We start from the raw sequence: 19,086 nt of genomic DNA on the forward strand, positions 1-19,086 counted from the left end.
GGTTTGGAAAGACATGAGGCTTAGTAATTAATGACAGAATATTCATTTTTGGGTGAACTAACCCTTTAAGTTTAGGTACAGTCAATATGTTAATAATTGGCATCTTAATAAACATCATTTAATAGTGAGAATTGGTCCCTATACTAAAATGTTACCAAAATAATATTTGTGAAAATCTTAAATCAAATATACTATAATATGGTTTTGTTAGCAGCTCAACTTTTTTTTTTTTTAATCTGTTGTGAATCCTGCCCACTTCTTTGCATGGTCAGCACATGCTTCAGTGCTCTGAGAGTGTTTATAGAGCTGTGAGTTTAACACTTCATGACTGAGAGCAGAACAGAACACAATCTTCATCATCTCACAAGACACAACAACAACAATGAACAATATCATCATCCTCATCTGGACCATTGCAGCTTTTATTCAGGGTGGAATATTAGGGTTTGATTTAAATAATAAGCTATTGTTCGTTTTTACCATTTTAATATACCAATATTTTGCTATAAAAGGTGATTTACTGACAAACTAACTTTATTTTCCTTTCTTCAGCCTCCAGAGGAGTCACTTTGACTCAACCTAAAGTTAAAACTGTCCAGCTTGGTCAAACAGCTACAATAGAGTGTAACATAGATGTAGGGATACTTAGCAACTACTTAGCCTGGTATCAGCAGAAACCTGGAGAAGCTCATAAACTCCTCATTTATTACATAAACACCCTTCAGTCAGGAACTCCATCTAGATTCAGTGGCAGTGGAACAGCGAGTACTGGAAAATATTTCTCTCTGACCATCAGTGGAGTCCAGACTGAAGATACAGGAGATTATTACTGTCAGAGTTTTCACTATCCAAACAGTCAACATGTGTTCACACAGTGATAAAGAGTCGTACAAAAACCTCCGTCAGTCAGAGTCACAGTGACTGCACTGATACAGCTGAGAGACACTGCAGCTGCTGATGGAAGATATTTCTTATAACAGTCTCATTTACAAAAATGTGATAGTCTTGTAATGATTAATGAGTCTTTCTGGTTCTTAAATGTGGTTTTCACTCATAACTTCAACATGGATGTATTTAATTAATAATTTAAAATGTTCCAGCATTAAACAATCCAATGTAATCTGATGATATTTACAGTATTCAGGGAAATAGTCCTCGTGTCCTTTCAATCCAGAATTACACAAAATTAGTTCATCATAACATTTCCTTTTGCATTTAACAGAACATTAAAATTTAATTCCTAATTTTTTTTTCTTCTTCTCCAAAGTGAAAATCTCAAATTATGTATTGTGCTAAGAATCATTCTGTGATTGAAATGTCAGTAGTGAAATTATAGCTTGATTGGACATGACTCAAAAATATATTATTCATATTTACCTTTGTTTTTCAATTTGATGTTTTATTTATTCTAATTTTCAGTAGAAATGGCGCCACAGTCATGAGAATATTATTAGGTATTGTAATAGTTATCATTATAATACATTTTATATTTTAACACTGAAAGTCTTTCCAAAGAAGCATTTGAAAATCAAGAACAAAATTATGAGGAAGTCAGTTTTAGTATGATATTCAAATAACCAAATAAAAGACTGATCTTTAGCTTTTAGTTGAAATTCATTATTGGGCCTCATTGCACGGCTCGGTGGAATACTTGATTCTGATTGGTCAGTCGCAACATTTCGAGGTTTGCTATCCCTTGATAACAACCAGTAAAAGCCAATAACACAGATTCATCCGGGTAACTGAAGGCAGCGCTGTACTCTTGCTTGAATTATTTGTTCTTGGTGGAAGCTTTGCATTTGTTTAGCTAATAAAATATTAAAACTTGAATGAATTTTCCTCCTCTGCTGAGATCTTCAGAGATTTAATGTCTTTGATTTGCAGTTGATTTTACCACATGCTCAGTCATCAGTTATTTCATTATTTCATAAAGATTGTTTTATTTTCTTGATTTTAGGACAAACCTGTGTCTGGAAATTACATTGAAATAACATGAGTCTGAGTGTTGATTTGTTCCAGAAACAGTATAAATTCTGCCTAAATGAACCTTAAATGGTGTTGAAAATATTTCCACTGAATACTTTTGAACTAGTTTTCAACCTTGTAAGAAGGTTTTGTGAACATCTAAATCGGACAAACAGAACACGTCAAAAAATACGTCATAAAAACTTTCATTCTGGCCCCTCAGTGGACGTCTTTTCAACTTCTCCAAAGACATAAAAAGACGTCTACTGGACAAAACTTTGCCCAGTGGGTGGGAGTGTGGGCTGAAAATCCCATTTAATTTGTGATCGTGATTTGTGATCGTGATAAATTACAAGTAATAATCATGTTTTCATTCATTCATCAACTGTCATGATTAAGACACAATATTTTTCTACAAGAAGCATAAGCGCTAGAGGGCCGAAAGTTACACCGTCACGATCTGTGCTGGGAGGAACAAAAGAAACTTGGAGTACAAATAATAGTCTTTAATCCAGGAAACACAGGGGATAATCCACAATGGAAACGGCAGGAACACGAGTAGACCCATCAAACACTAACTGAATGGACTTAGGCTTTTAGTTGGCCAGCAAACTCACCTGACCTTATCGCCTCACTGCGGGTGAGACTTGGAGCGGTTGCAAAAACTTTGCCATATGTACTTTTATATTACATGTATGTCACAGGTCGGAGCGGACCACAGATGTCGTGAGTCTCGCCCCTCCCTAGTTTCCACCTCGAGGAGGTCCCAAGAACACCCCAATGACCAGACACACGAGAGTGAGTGAGTATAATTAAAACAACTTTATTTAAATTTAAAGGTGTAAAGGTGATCTAAAATCCAATCTCGGGGCCAGAGAGTATAGGTCCGAGTCGCTTCTGACTCTGTCACGGGGACTCTCAGTTAAGCCTGTAGGTAATTTGTGTCCTTTCCTTCACGTGACTCAACAGGGTTTTTCTCAGTAATGCCTTTGTGTTTTTCCTGCAGGAGAACCGTCGTTGGGGCCCTTCCAGTCCCTGCACGCAGAGTAAAAAAGGTAAGTGACTCTGATGAATTGGGTGGGGTGCGTACCTGACGCCGTTCACCACGAGATACAGGTGAGTATACAAGGGCAACTAGAGCTTGACTCTGGGCATACAAGTAAGTATACAAGGACAATACGCTGGCTCTTAGCGGTGGGCGTACAGAAGGGCATACAAAGGGCGACTGGAGCTTTGCTCTGGGCATGCAGGTGGGTATACAATGACAATACTGAATGGATACAACTCACAGACCCTCGAAGAGGTGGACGTCAGGCTTTAGCCCTTTTCAGCTCGGGAGTCTAGAGAAGGTGTATATGTCACGACAACTGTGGTCTTCTTCACCGGGGCAGACTTCCCAGACCAACACTCAACACGGTCACCTCTAACCGTGGAAACTCTCCCACTACGACTCAGAGCCTCAAGCTCAGACCTGTAGGACTGGTAACAGACAGACAGAGTTCCTTCACAAATTTACTTAGCTTCAGTGAATATATGGAGAAAGGCACACCACCTCTCGAATTTGACCAAGAGTGGATAGAAGTACAGATTGAAGTTGCTGCAAGTTGGGCCTTCCACGGCCTCAGCTGGTGCCACCACACTGGGTGACTTCAGGTAGATTTGTGCCACCGGGTATGTACCTCAGGAATGACTCGAACGCTTCCCTCTCCTCTCTTCCAGACAACGGACCAGAGATCTAGACAGGGACGAACCTCTGAAAGCACTCCACAAACAGGTATTCATACACAAGGGCTACACAGCTGGATGTTCATATAGCAGCCAACACTTCACTCAGTCGTCGTCCCCCACAATATGCACACTGTTCCTTACTTGCTATTGTTGACACGTCACCACTCGGCGGAGTAGGGGTCCAAACCCACGAGCGGGCATGTATATAAAAGACGGTCGTCTCACAACACCGGTGCACGTTCTTCTCCACAGGGTTTTCTCTCCCAGCCTAGAGGGTGGTTACGGACAACATGACACAGCAGACTTCAAGTGTACACACAGCAAAGAAAAGGACTCGCCCACTGCACTCCACACACTCACAGTGAATTAGGGTCAAAACCACATAGGACCGGGGATTAGTTCCTGGACGTTGGGGGCACTGATGCAGCAGACGGCCAGAGGAAACGTCACAGCCACGACAAGGCACCAGACTCCTTTTTCGCTGGTTCCGGCTCACCCACCAATCCTACAGTATTGTTCAAAATAATAGCAGTACAATGTGACTAACCAGAATAATCAAGATTTTTAGTATATTTTTTATTGCTACGTGGCAAACAAGTTACCAGTAGGTTCAGTAGATTGTCAGAAAACAAACAAGACCCAGCATTCATGATATGCACGCTCTTAAGGCTGTGCAATTGGGCAATTAGTTGAAAGGGGTGTGTTCAAAAAAATAGCAGTGTCTACCTTTGACTGTACAAACTCAAAACTATTTTGTACAAACATTTTTTTTTCTGGGATTTAGCAATCCTGTGAATCACTAAACTAATATTTAGTTGTATGACCACAGTTTTTTAAAACTGCTTGACATCTGTGTGGCATGGAGTCAACCAACTTGTGGCACCTCTCAGCTGTTATTCCACTCCATGATTCTTTAACAACATTCCACAATTCATTCACATTTCTTGGTTTTGCTTCAGAAACAGCATTTTTGATATCACCCCACAAGTTCTCAATTGGATTAAGGTCTGGAGATTGGGCTGGCCACTCCATAACATTAATTTTGTTGGTTTGGAACCAAGACTTTGCCCATTTACTAGTGTGTTTTGGGTCATTGTCTTGTTGAAACAACCATTTCAAGGGCATGTCCTCTTCAGCATAGGGCAACATGACCTCTTCAAGTATTTTAACATATGCAAACTGATCCATGATCCCTGGTATGCGATAAATAGGCCCAACACCATAGTAGGAGAAACATGCCCATATCATGATGCTTGCACCTCCATGCTTCACTGTCTTCACTGTGTACTGTGGCTTGAATTCAGAGTTTGGGGGTCGTCTCACAAACTGCCTGTGGCCCTTGGACCCAAAAAGAACAATTTTACTCTCATCAGTCCACAAAATGTTCCTCCATTTCTCTTTAGGCCAGTTGATGTGTTCTTTGGCAAATTGTAACCTCTTCTGCACATGCCTTTTTTTTAACAGAGGGACTTTGCGGGGGATTCTTGAAAATAGATTAGCTTCACACAGACGTCTTCTAACGGTCACAGTACTTACAGGTAACTCCAGACTGTCTTTGATCATCCTGGAGGTGATCATTGGCTGAGCCTTTGCCATTCTGGTTATTCTTCAATCCATTTTGATGGTTGTCTTCCGTTTTCTTCCATGTCTCTCTGGTTTTGCTCTCCATTTTAAGGCATTGGAGATCATTTTAGCTGAACAGCCTATCATTTTTTGCACCTCTTTATAGGTTTTCCCCTCTCTAATCAACTTTTTAATCAAAGTACGCTGTTCTTCTGAACAATGTCTTGAACGACCCATTTTCCTCAGCTTTCAAATGCATGTTCAACAAGTGTTGGCTTCATCCTTAAATAGGGGCCACCTGATTCACACCTGTTTCTTCACAAAATTGATGACCTCAGTGATTGAATGCCACACTGCTATTTTTTTGAACACACCCCTTTCAACTAATTCAACTAATTGCCCAATTGCACAGCCTTAAGAGCGTGCATATCATGAATGCTGGGTCTCATTTGTTTTCTGAGAATCTACTGAACCTACTGGTAACTTGTTTGCCACGTAGCAATAAAAAAATATACGAAAAACCTTGATTATTCTGGTTAGTCACATTGTACTGCTATTATTTTGAACAATACTGTATTACGGTGGGGCCGCTCACACTGGTCATAACTCACAAGAGGTATATGGATATTCCACATTTGCAAAATAACTGTTGACACAATGAATATTTCAGTGTACTCACACTTTCATTAACACTGGATCTTTCCACTTCTCTTCCAGATAACCGACATCCGACACAACTGGCAGCACGATCTCCTTCCTGCAATCCTAGCAGATCTTCAATGTGTTAACTTCACATCCAGTGTTGGGGCTAGTTACTCAAAAAAGTAATATATTACATATTACATATTACTCTCAAAAATAGTAATGCCTTACTTTACTTTATTACTCCCTGGAGAAAGTAACTAGTTATATTACTAGTTACATCTTTTTTTCTTAATTACTCTATGATTGCCTGAGATGCATCAGATGGAGGGAGAACATACAAAGGAGGAGTGTTCTTTAGGGTCTTTATCAGTGGCGGCTCCTGCCAATTCTCTCAGGGGGGGCAAATGTTTGCTCTATTAATGAGGATAGGTCACCCATTCAATTGATAAATTAACGGGTAGTTAAAGATGTAAAGGGAACCGAACTACTGTAGTATTAATTAAAAATAAACTGACATTAGGAATCAATCTCTTGCACTCCTTATTTTTCTATATCCGTGTTAACACTATTCAGCAGCATATGAAGACTAACACCAGGATGTGGTTTTTCCCAAAAATACTTTTTACTTTTCGATTTCAGTTTAATAAGAAATAATTGAAGTCACATAAATCACTGTTTACACAACTCACTTATATTACTGCTCGTAAGTACACCTGTTCTCTAATCAGCGGTTAATTCCATCAGGTGCGTGATTTCACATAGAGCAGCTGTTACTACACAGAGCCGTTATTAACTGAGAAGATGCGCAAATCCACGTTCATTTTCAGCGTTTATTGGCACGGTTGTATGAACATATGGTTCACGCACCTGATGGAATAAACCGCTGATTAGAGAACCGGCTTTACTGAGATGCGCATTAACGAGCGGCCGATCGTGATCGGAGCACTCCTACAAAATAATTACTGAATCTCCACCCGTCGAAACTAGCTTTCTGTTGCTGGGAACCTTCCTCTGAAAAAGAGCTTGCCGTTGTTGACGCTTCCATTTTTCCCCATCTGTCTGAGCGTGCCGCTCTGCTGCCGGCTGTCGACCAATCAGTGATAGTAAATGATACCTCGTGCCAAACCCAGACCAATCACTGTTCCATTCACGCCCTCCTTCCCTTCCCTTCTGTTCTCTGTGTTGTGTGCCTTGTGAGTGATGAAGGTGCTACTGGCAAATGTAACGCAAGTAACTAGCTTGGGAAAACTGTAATAATATTACCATTTTCAGACGAGTAATGCCTTACACTACTAGTTACTGAAAAAAGTAATATTATTACCATTACACCCAACACTGTTCACATCACACAATGCATCTGAACACAATGCTCCAATAAATATATTTGTATACTCAGCCCTGTGTGTGTATCTCTCTTTGCCCAAACTCCACAGTACACAGTACACCATACACTCTCTCTCCAATCATTTTTGGTTCCACCCCGTCACACTCCGTCACATGTACCTAATTTTAGAAAATCATACTAATAGCAATAATTCTCAAAATTATTTTATATTGCAGTTATGCATACCTCCGCGTCAGCTCTGTGATTTCATTGATGGTATATAATTATAAATTTTTTTTGTAATGCTTTTCTGTTCATAATCATTAAATGCTATTAAAATAAACACACATAAACACGTTCATAATTATTTATTTATTATTTATAGTATCTTGATAATCGCTCAAGCAGCGTTTTGAGCTCAGATAAGATGGTTGTAGAGCGTCCTCAGGCGACCGTTAATTTTACATTAGAATGCACTACCTGTTATTAACGAAACAATTTTAATTATCTACCAAATTATCATCATTTTTGTAAGTTAACAACGATGCCACCTCAGTAAATTAGTCAAATATTAAACTGAGTTATTGCCTACAGTACATAACATTTTAATATAAATAATGTAGGAAAAACGTTAAAACAGAAATAATAAAGATGTAAACTTCATCTCTCATTCAAACTCGCTCGCTCCCGCTCTCGCTCTCGCTTCCAGCTCGACGCTCCTTAGCATTGGATTGTGAGAAATAGTGCTTCAGCGAGTGTACATCGTTTGTACACTCGAAATCAGAATGAATTGTGGGTAAAAATAGTGGACAAATGTAGGGAATGAAGTAGTTCACTCAGAATTCGGACAGCACTACAAAATGGCTGACACCCCATATAATGCACTATATAGTGGATAGGGAGCGGTTTCGGACACAGCGTGGGACAGAGATGAGAGCATGGGGGGCTGATCCTGGGCAGATCTTGCACTGGTCACGTTTGTGCTGTATGTTGGACTCTTGTCAGCTTGGAGAACTCATGAGATGTGAGGGATTTGGGAGATCACCTGTGCCCTTTGATCCATCTCCTCTGGGATTGTTAGACTGCTGATTTCCATATACATTTGCACCCACCTACTGACACACTGATTATCATTTACACTGATTCTTAATATTGTTCTATCATACGGATTAATAAATCCATTTATTAATTAGCTGTGGTGTGTGGTGACTTATTTTGTTGTGACTCAGAAGAGATCGTAACAAATGGGAGCTCGTCCTAAAACGAAATTACATCATAAGATGGAATTTGGTTCATATTTGGTATGATTTTGATTGGGGAAAAATAAATAAAATCTTGAGCTTTTGGTATGCACGTTGTTTTGAGACACGTATATCGATATTGTATTTGAACCATCTCGTGAGTTTGAAATTAGTCATTAAGGAAAAAAAATGTATATAATTATTGGTTAGCATTTATCATTATTATTGCCTGTAAGTGTTGGGGTGGGCAAAGGATGCAGTTCGTTATGGGGTAATCTTCATTTTTGAGTAGTAATACTTACATTTTTAGAGTATAAAATCATCAGTCTTCTCCAAAGGTGAGATCTTCGAGCAGCTGTTCGACGTGTGCAGACATTGTAGAGTCGCTGAGAGAAACTGTACTGGACTGTGGAGTCAGATGATGCTGTGAAGTGGTAGTGCACCTGTACCTCTTTTTATTATTATTGCCAAACTTATAACATAAAAGATCAGGGTAAGACGGTTGTATTTAAAAATAAAAATCGTAACGCCATAAAACAGTAAATAAAAATGTTACGTGTTCATCATATGAGATCCTATACAAGAAAAAAAAAAATACATAAATTAATTGAAAAAATATTATAGAGATTTGGGTTTTCTAATTCTATATACATATATAAAAAATCACATTAGTGGAGTTAAAAATATAAAAACTACAGGAGCATTGAGCAGCATAGACCACCCTCTCGTGGCTGTAGACGGTCATGTTTTCTCTTGGTTCATGTCAAATTAATTTTGATAAATAAGTTGCAGGACCAGCCAAACTATGAAAAAAGTGTGACTTATAGTCCGGAAAATACGGTAGTCATTATCACGATAATCCATGTCCAAGAGTCAATTTCCTCGGATGAGATGATTTTTTATTAGTTCCTTATTTAACACGATGCTATAAACACACACTGACCTCATCAAGCTTCACGCATTTTGGAATTTGCATATTAGCTAAATATTTAATTTCACCCGAAACATTTAGATTCAACATTTAGATTCAACATTTAGATTTAACATTTAGATTTAGACTTAAAATGTAACATTAAGATTTTAAAAAATATATATTTAACATATATATTTATATTTAACATTTAGATTTTATATTTATATTTATATTTAACATTTAGATTTAGATTTAATATTTAGCATTTAGATTTAACATTTAACATTTAGGTTTAACATTTAATATTCATATTTAACTACTTAACATATCTTTTAGTTGACAAATATTGTGGTAAATGTGCTAAAAAGTGACCATCAAAAAATTCATACCCTTTTTTTTTTACATTGTTTGAGGCTAAATGTGACAAAATGTTGCTGCTATTTTCAGCATGAGCAGCTTTAAAAACGGCGCCCTATATGTGTGAGCAAGGGTTCTATCACGATATTTTGAACACATCCTGGTTCTGCTTTAATTCAAATGGATAAACAAACAGGAATAACACACACACACACACACACACACACACACACACACACACACACACACACACACACACACACACACACACACATATATATATATATATATATATATATACATATACATATATATATACATACACACAGACACACACACACACCATGTTTTTATATATATATATATATAAACTCATTATTGTATTAATTTTGGACCATTAATGCCTATTCATTTCTCTTGCTTATTAGACTGTTGTAAGTGACTTACCGTGGTAGAATCGCACTGGGCAATGGTTTCTGTGATGGTCGCACACAGTGACGCTTTGCACAAAACTGGGCCAAAATATAAATCATAATGAAAAAGTACAGTCTTAATATTTTATATCCTCGCTCAAAATTTTAAAGGGGTCAGCAGAAATGTCTAAGGAAACACGGGTATGTGTTAGCCATTACATTTGATTTTAACACATCACATCCCAGAATGCATCCATCTCTTTGCCAAAGGATGTGTCCATATTAGGTAATATAAACATTTCTGCAGCAGGCTATTTATCACAACTTCATAATTAGTGTTGAGATGAAAGGCCTACAAAAGTATGCTAATCCTTTTTTGGGTGTTTTTTTTTTTTTGGTCACAAAAAAAGCCAAGTAGGCTCACTATAAGCCATTGCAAACAGAAATACCATCGACAATTAAAATTATCCCACTTAAATTAAGGCATGTTTAAGTCTACAGCAAATATGCAGTCCTGCAATTATGCCGTTTTTAATGTAGCCCAAAATTATATTAAAAAAGTCGTGATTCCGATTTAGACCAGGGTTTCTGCTCCAATAAAATATAAGGTCACTGCACCAATTTATGATTGTAACAGTATCTGTGCCGCATGCTATTGCAAAATACACAATTAGGAGCATTAAAATCAATCGCCTGAAACCATACTTTCCAGTGCAGGAAAACCGCTAGATGGATAAGCCAGGCTCGTCAAAATCCAAAGATGAGGGATTTGCATTCAAATATCGGACGACCCCCCTCTACGTAGGGTTGCCACCTTCAATACAGAAAAATAAGGGACGCCTAACTTAAAACATGTTTTCATAAAAATATTAATTACTAATGAACTTTAGTAATTGTATAAGGTGGCGTGAACACAGATTTTGGATAAAATATTTGTTATTGTTTGCAGACAGTAACACCATACAAACAATGAAACCACATAATAAATAACCGATCTAAAAACATTTCTAAATTCATGTAAAACACATATTTTTTTATTAGTATTGGTCATTTAATTTATTTTATATATTTTATTGTTAATTTTACAATCATTTAAATTAGTTACGTTTTTTATTTGCTTCGGCACTATATTTTTATTATCAAAGCTGCAGTTGGTAACTTTTGTAAAAATGCATTTTTTACATATTTGTTAAACCTGTCATTATGTCCTGAGAGTAGAATATGAGACAGATAATCTGTGAAAAAATCAAGCTCCTTTGGCTCCTCCCAGTGGTCTTATTGCCATTTGCAGAAAATAAATCGCTCCCGTTAAGAAACAACCAATCAGAGCTGCGGTCCGTAACTTTGTTGGAATGTATATGTAACATATATGGAACCAATTGCCTCTAGATATCTGGCTTCCACCTTCAATTGCTATTTTTAAATCTAAATTGAAAACGTATTTTTATTCCCTGGCATTTTTTCAGCATTTTTCTCCTGATGCTGTTTCTGTTTGGTTGTTTCTGTGTTTTATTCTATTTGTTTTTACTTTGTTCAGCACTTTGGATAGACCTGCTATGTTTAAATGTGCTATATATATATATAACATTTATTTACTTACTTTGTTTCTGTTCAAAATGTAGAAAAATGTATATAATAAGCGAGTACACCATAAATCCATTTTCCAAACCATGTTTGTAGCTTGTCCTGAATCACTAGGGTACACCTATAATAAGTGTTTATATTCGGACTATTTTAGATTGCTTCGGGGATACCGCGGCGGAGTAACCCAGTACCTTTGTGATTCTTCTGTTTATTAACCGCTAGAGCGTCAAAAGTTACCTACCGCAGCTTTAACTATATCTATTTTATCTCTTATTAAAATAATGCTTGTGTCTAACTGTACACCTTAACTGTAAAACGCTAACACTTTAAAATAAGTTACATTAGTTAACTACATTAAATAACATTAACTAATAATGATCTGCACTTATACAGCAATTGTTCATCTTTATTCATGTTAATTTCCACATTTAATAATTCTTTATTAAAATCTTGTTAATATTAGTTAATGCACTGAACTAACATGAACAATCAATGAACAGCTTTATTTATATTAACTAACATTAACAAAGATTAATAAATACTTTAACAAATGTATAACTATTACTCATTGTTAGTTCATGTAAGTCAATACACTAATGTTTAATGAATTAACCTTATTGTAAAGTGTATGAATGTTGTTCTCCCGAGTCAAGCTGTCGCACATCTGACAAGCCACCGTGCGCAACAGAGAACACTCGCCGACAAATTGTACTTTATACTCATTTCCGATGAGCAGCCTCCGCCATTCTTTCAAATCTACTCTCTGCCAAGAGATCCGCCCTCCTCAGACTGTGTTGAAACAGTACATCCTTAAAAAGCAGAGAGAACCCCTGTAGCACACTGCGATGGATAACATTAGAAAATTCAATCCAAAATAGCTGTGTATGCGAACAATCCCTAAAGATATGCATATCAGTTTCATTAGGGTCACCACAAAAACAACAGCTTGTATCTACAGTATGTCTGATTTAAACCTTTTCAAAAACACTTTAGGAGGGTAAAATTTGAATGAGATTCATCTAAGCTTGTTAGTTATTATGCATTCCGAAGACAGAGTCCATACTTTCCAATCAATGATCAACCACATTCTTCCAATAAGATATTACATATGGAGTTGTTACACGCTACTTTTGAAAAAGTGATCTAATCTTAAAGTTACATGATGAAGGATGTGTCAAAAAGCATAGTTTTCATACTGGGATTTCAAATGGGTCTAAAGATAAAGATAAAGTGCTGGATGATCTAACAGAGTCTCTTAAAAGCAGAACAGCTCCTTTTAGAATAGCGTCCATGATAATGGAGAATTCTTTGGGAGTTACTGGAAAATTACATTTACATAATAATTCTTCATTAATTAAAATAAGACCTTCCGAGTTAAATAACTGAGAAGCAGCCAAGAAAAAAAAAATATATAAAAATGTCTTGATTGTTCCAAATGAAGTACCGGTGATGGGAGCTTAAGTAATGCCTGTTTATGAAATTTAGATAAATTGTAAGGGATTCTAGCAATATTATAATTACAGATCAATAGAAAAAAGGGAGACCATATAATTTGGAAAAGTGTTGTTCAAAGAAGAGAAATCAAGGAAATTAAACCCACCATAATCATGTGTTCATTAATAAATACTCTTTATTACCTTTGTTACAACATTCAGTGTATAGAAAATAACCATCATGTCAGAAATACATGCATTTATAAACTGTAAGAAGTAAAAAGCTACAATTTGAGACCAGAAATGCATAACTGTAAAAAATGTACTGTAGAATTTACAGTATTTTACTGGCAAAAAGTTGCCAATAAAATCCTGTAAAAATGATGTTAATTGCTGTAAAATGGATTACAGGACATTACTGGACATTACGTAAAAGGTTCGTTCGTCTTCGGAACACAATTTAAGATATTCTGAATGCTAACTGGGAAGATTGTGACTGTCCCATAGACTCTCCAGTAAATACCACTGTCAAGGCCCAGAAAAGTATGAAAGACATCATCAGAATAGTCCATCAGTGGTTCAACAGTAACATTATGAAGTGACGACAATATTTTTTGTATGCAAAGAAAACTAAAATAAGGATTTATTCAACAATTAGTCTCCTCTGCGTCAGTGTAGTGCCATTTTTGGAGAGTATCTGTTGGACACACACTACATAGCCTGTTCTGTGTCAGCTGGGTCACATGGACATGTTTTCTATGTTTATTTACGCTTTGATTTGAACGAAAACAGTGTATCCGTGTGGTGCGGCTGACATAATAAAAAATAACGACTTTGTTGAATAAAGTTGTTCTATTTGTTTTCTTTGCATGAAAAAATTATTGTAGCTCCGTAAAATTACAGTTGAACCACTGATGGCAGATGGATTATTCTGACAATTCTTTTCATACTTTTCTGGGCTTAGACATTGTTAATTGTTTGGCAGTCATTGGGACAGACGCAAGCCTCCCGGTTCTCAACTGAAATATCTAAAATTGTGTTCCGAAGATGAACAAAGCTTTTACGGGTTTGGAATGACATTAACAGTAAACAGTGATGAATGACTACATTTCATTTTGAATAAGTAACCTTTTTCGCGAATGAAATTACTTAAGTAAAACTTGTTACCTTTGAAAAAATTTATGTGTGCAAAAGATGCCTGCTCCCGGCACGCACAATGTTGAGGTATGAATTCACAACCATCTGACCCTCAAAAAGTCAAAAGCCACTGGGTGGACCTGAAATGAATAAATATAAGCAATAATGTAACCTACAATGTAGTATTTCAATATAAAATGTAATCTAAATTACAAGTTTATCAAATTATTTAAATAATGAATATATTACCTAATAAAATCAGCTCCAAAGTCTTGAAGCATCGAACATTTCTCCACATCAGCTGCTATTCTTTGCACCTACAAGACATAAAGAAAATAATCTTGTCAATCCTTTAAAGTATTATGTACTGTAAATGAGACCAAAATTAACACCCAAAAAGGCATATATTTTAGAATAAACAAACTATTATAAATTATATAATTTTTAATTATAAATTGTAATATTACATTGTAGAACTGTACCACCAATCAAATTAAATAATTAACAGTGCAAAATTACAACTGTGTAATGACATGAAATTTGAAAATACAATTAATAAATGTTGGAAAAAAACAATGCTACTTATTAAACCTGAAACTAATCCGCCATTAGGTGGCAGTAAATAACTTAATGAGGGAATCAACTGAGTCATTCATTAAATCGATCCCTTCAAAAAGATGAATCATTTAGCTCAAGTTTGGAGAGTTTTGATTTGAGAATGAGCAAAATATTTTTTTATATATAAAAGAGTTTATGTGTGCGGTTAAGCTTGTTTTGATGTTGAATGAAACGTATATAATCAGAATCAGTCTCGCGTTTCGATGCTTCCTCAGTCTTTTTTTCTTTTCTTTTTTCTTTTTTAATCAGGCTAACTTGTCCAGTCGAGCAAATAAAGATCTCTTTCACTTATTATAGTAAGGCGTCGAGTCAATATGGGATAGTTGAACACATATAAACGAATGAAATTTCAAATGTTGCTGTTCGTCAGTTATTTAGATAGATATTAACGTTAGTTACTATGACAATCGTTCGCATTAGGTAAACACTACTTTTAAATGCTCTCAATAAGAACATTTTACTTCCAAAAATCGAACATTTGGCGTAACTATGTAGTAGCAATTCCCAGTTTACTGCACAGAAGTTAACAAGGCCACTGAATGTCAGGATAGGAGGCTATTGTGACATGAAATTACTTATAGATTAACTTAAATAAATATAAAAGGTTATATTTCTTAAGTATAATTAAGTGAACTTACCAGGAATTATGAATAAAGCCTCTTATCTTCAATCGTTCTCGGGCTGCTCCAGTCGGCTGGGTTTCTGAATTTGAATGATGCGCGCACAATCCCATAATGCCACACTACAGTAAGTTAGTGTAGGAAACACCTGCTTCTTGTAAATGAATTACAGTTGACGTGGAAATATACTGTTAACAACTGTAAAACCTTATTTGACCCATAATGCATTGCGAATTACAGCTGCATCTTGTAAAATGTTGCTGTAGAAACTACAGCAATGTAACTGTAAGAGTAAATAATAATTATAATAATTATTATAATGATGATGATAATAATAATAATGACTATGCACCCGTTTGTAAGCACTAAATTAAAATAAGTACTAAATAACAAAATAAATTACTAGAGAAGGCTGAATACAACCAGCTTGCTTCCAATTAGTGAGAAAAGTCTTCTCTTCACCTGAATTAAAAAAAAAAAAAAAAACTTCTGGTCTTCAGTGATGCGAGAACAATGTTTGAGGGTACACACAATATCTGAGCGAGAGCAGAGCAGAGAAAAGTACAATGTATATTTAAAACCATACGTACAGTTTGGAGGTTATCCGGTTGCGAGTGGAGAGATTTTTGCTCATGCATTACATGGATCACGTAACAATATTCACTCTTTAGATTTGTCATTAAGATAAAATTATAGAAACAGCCTAAAATTAACTATAAAGAAGAGAAAAAAAATCGTCCCTAGGCAGCTGCCTACACATGTGAGGATCTGACACTGCCAGATGCAGATAGACATTTTCTACAAATTAGGGGGGGGGGGGGGGGGGGCACAACACAGACACACCCCTGGATTTCTGAGAGTGTTTATAGAGCTGTGAGTTTAACACTTCATGACTGAGAGCAGAACAGAACACAATCTTCATCATCACACAAGACACAACAACAACAATGAACAACATCATCATCCTCATCTGGACTCTCACACTGTTTGCTGAAGGTTTGTGTAGTAAAATTTTAACAAAGATTATACATACTTTGAAGTTAAAAAAAAAAAATATATATATATATATATATATATATATATATATATATATAAAATTACAGTTTTTAATTACATTTCTTTTTTCTTTTTCAGAGTGTAGGGGACAGTATACAGTAACTCAGAGTCCATCAGTAATAACACCAGCTCAAGGACAAGACGTCAGAATAAACTGTAAAACCAGCAGTAGTGTGTGTGGTGGTGATGACTTAGCCTGGTACTTACAGAAACCTGGAGAAGCTCCTAAACTCCTCGTACATGATGCAACAAGCCGTTACACTGGAACTCCTTCTAGATTCAGTGGCAGTGGATCTGGCACTGATTTCTCTCTGACCATCAGTGGAGTCCAGACTGAAGATACAGGCATGGCCGCGGGAAGTGGGGGTGCTGGGGGTGCTGCAGCACCCCCTAGTGACGAGAGGGAGATTAAAAAAATGTAGGCCTATTAAAATATTTGTAACGCGCTTGTAACTTTTTTTTTTGGCAACAAGTGTGGGATCAGCTTTGACTAGCCAAGCAATTGTAAGTAGTACACTATAGTATTTTTTTAAGGTGGTGGGGATGGAGATGGAGAGTATTATTTCGTTCGTGTGTTCTTTGTGTAATGGTTGTGGAGAACTGTTAAATAACGTTTAAATAGTAGGGCTGGGTATCGATTCAGATGTTCCAGATCGATTCGATTTCGATTCACAAGCTCTCAAATCGATTATATTTCGATTCTCGATTCGATTTCGATTTTCGATTCGATTTTCTATTAGAGCTGTAATCGGGCCTTAAAAGTTAAGCCCGACATGTCCCGAGCCGACACGTACATTTTGATTGACCGCTTTTTAAAAGCCCGAACCCATTTACAACCCGACATTATTCAAATGTAAGCAGCACACAGCTCTTTTGCCTTTTGTCAGGAATGAGTCATTTATACATAGTTTAACATAATTTATACATGACTAACGTAATAGGCCACTTGGAAGTTTGAACAAAGAAATAAAATAAGTCCTCTGTAACATCGTAACATCTCAGCACTCTATAAATAGCCCTAAGGTATAGGCTCATTTAGCATATAAATAGGCCAACGCACCAATAAAAACAAGTCTTTCTTAAAAAATTTAATTAAGATAAATTATAAATTAAGATGGGTATTTGGCAATAACGAAATGAATTAAGATAAAGGCTCTGCCGGATTTGCTTCGCCATAGCAGCTGACATAATAAAATAATAATGCCAACATTAGCTTATATAGCCTACTCTGTCTACATTATGCATTTAAGACTCAAGTAATATTTAGTTATTATTTGAAAAACATTTACTCACCAATATTAGGTAAGGCCTAAGTGTTTATGTGGAGGAAAATGATTGAATCCACTGTAGATGTCTTCAGCGCGCTCCTGCGCTCACTGATGGTGCGTCATTATTCACTCATTATTCTCATTATAAACAAGGTCAAAACTTTTCCAAACCTCAGACTTTGCTTTAGTTGCTGGTGCTACCAAAACGTAATCGTCAGAAGCAAGCCTCCGTTTCAACTACTCAGCATACATTTTCGCATATTTCTCGCGCTAATCGAAACATTACATGACCGCTCATTTACCGCACAAGCCCGAGCCCGGCCCGATTGGTTCAATTGGCAATAGGCTTCTTCACACTGTCTGAACATGTGCAATTGTGCTTTTGAAGACAACTGACCACGCGCAACCTGTCCGCGCGGTTGTCTGCTCTGCTCAGAGCCTCGGTACACGCTCTCCGATGGCGATGTTTACATCAAGCCTGCATAGCGGTCCATAGCGGACTCGAGGACGCAGAAAGTATAAGAGGCTTTAAGATGCAGTCTGTAAGAAGCGAACGGGAGCATGACCTGACGCACATTGCAGAAAATGGAACCACTGCTTTAAACTGAATGAATGAATGACAGGTTCGTTGGTAACATCGCACAAGGCACGTGAGAGGGTGATATCTAGTGGAGAAGATTTGTAATTAGATTAACGCTAATATTACGTTCAATGTATGCGGAAATAAATACGGAAAAAAATCGATTCATGGCCTTTGAGAATCGATTTTGAATCGACCACATTTTAAAAAACGATTAATCGAAAAATCTATTTTTTACCCAGCCCTATTAAATAGTCGGAGATTCCTTGTGGTTTGTGTAAAAAGGTTGGAGATGGAGACAGAAAGCTTTATACTGTGCGTGTGTTCTTTGCGTAATGGATGTGGAGAACTGTTCAATAAACAAATTGCTTAAATAGTCAGAGATTATTTCCTTGTGGTGTGTGTAAAAAGATTTTGGAGTTAATAGAGTTGCGTGTGACATAAACGTGCAGTGACTCAAGCCAGCTGACCAAATCGATTGCATTGTTTTAGCGTTATTGTGAAGTTTGATCAATATTATATTTTGTTGTAATATTATTTGTTGTATATAAATGAGTTGCATGTATGTATAGGCTATCTGAAATTGTAATGAAAGTAATTATTTCGTTTTTTTCGATTATTAAACTATTATTTAAACTATT

General features: G+C 36.5%; 1 long non-coding RNA gene across 1 annotated transcript; it reads right to left on the reverse strand.

The window, feature by feature from the left end:
- Positions 1-2,772: 2,772 nt before the first annotated feature.
- On the reverse strand, positions 2,773-3,506 carry LOC113043906 (uncharacterized). The gene is made up of 2 exons (XR_003275817.1): positions 3,255-3,506; positions 2,773-3,000 (listed from the first exon to the last, which is right to left on the reverse strand). It is a non-coding gene; the product is annotated as an uncharacterized LOC113043906 (long non-coding RNA).
- Positions 3,507-19,086: the final 15,580 nt, after the last annotated feature.

Source organism: Carassius auratus, chromosome 25, assembly GCF_003368295.1.
Source record: "Carassius auratus strain Wakin chromosome 25, ASM336829v1, whole genome shotgun sequence".
Taxonomy (NCBI): Eukaryota; Metazoa; Chordata; class Actinopteri; order Cypriniformes; family Cyprinidae; genus Carassius; species Carassius auratus.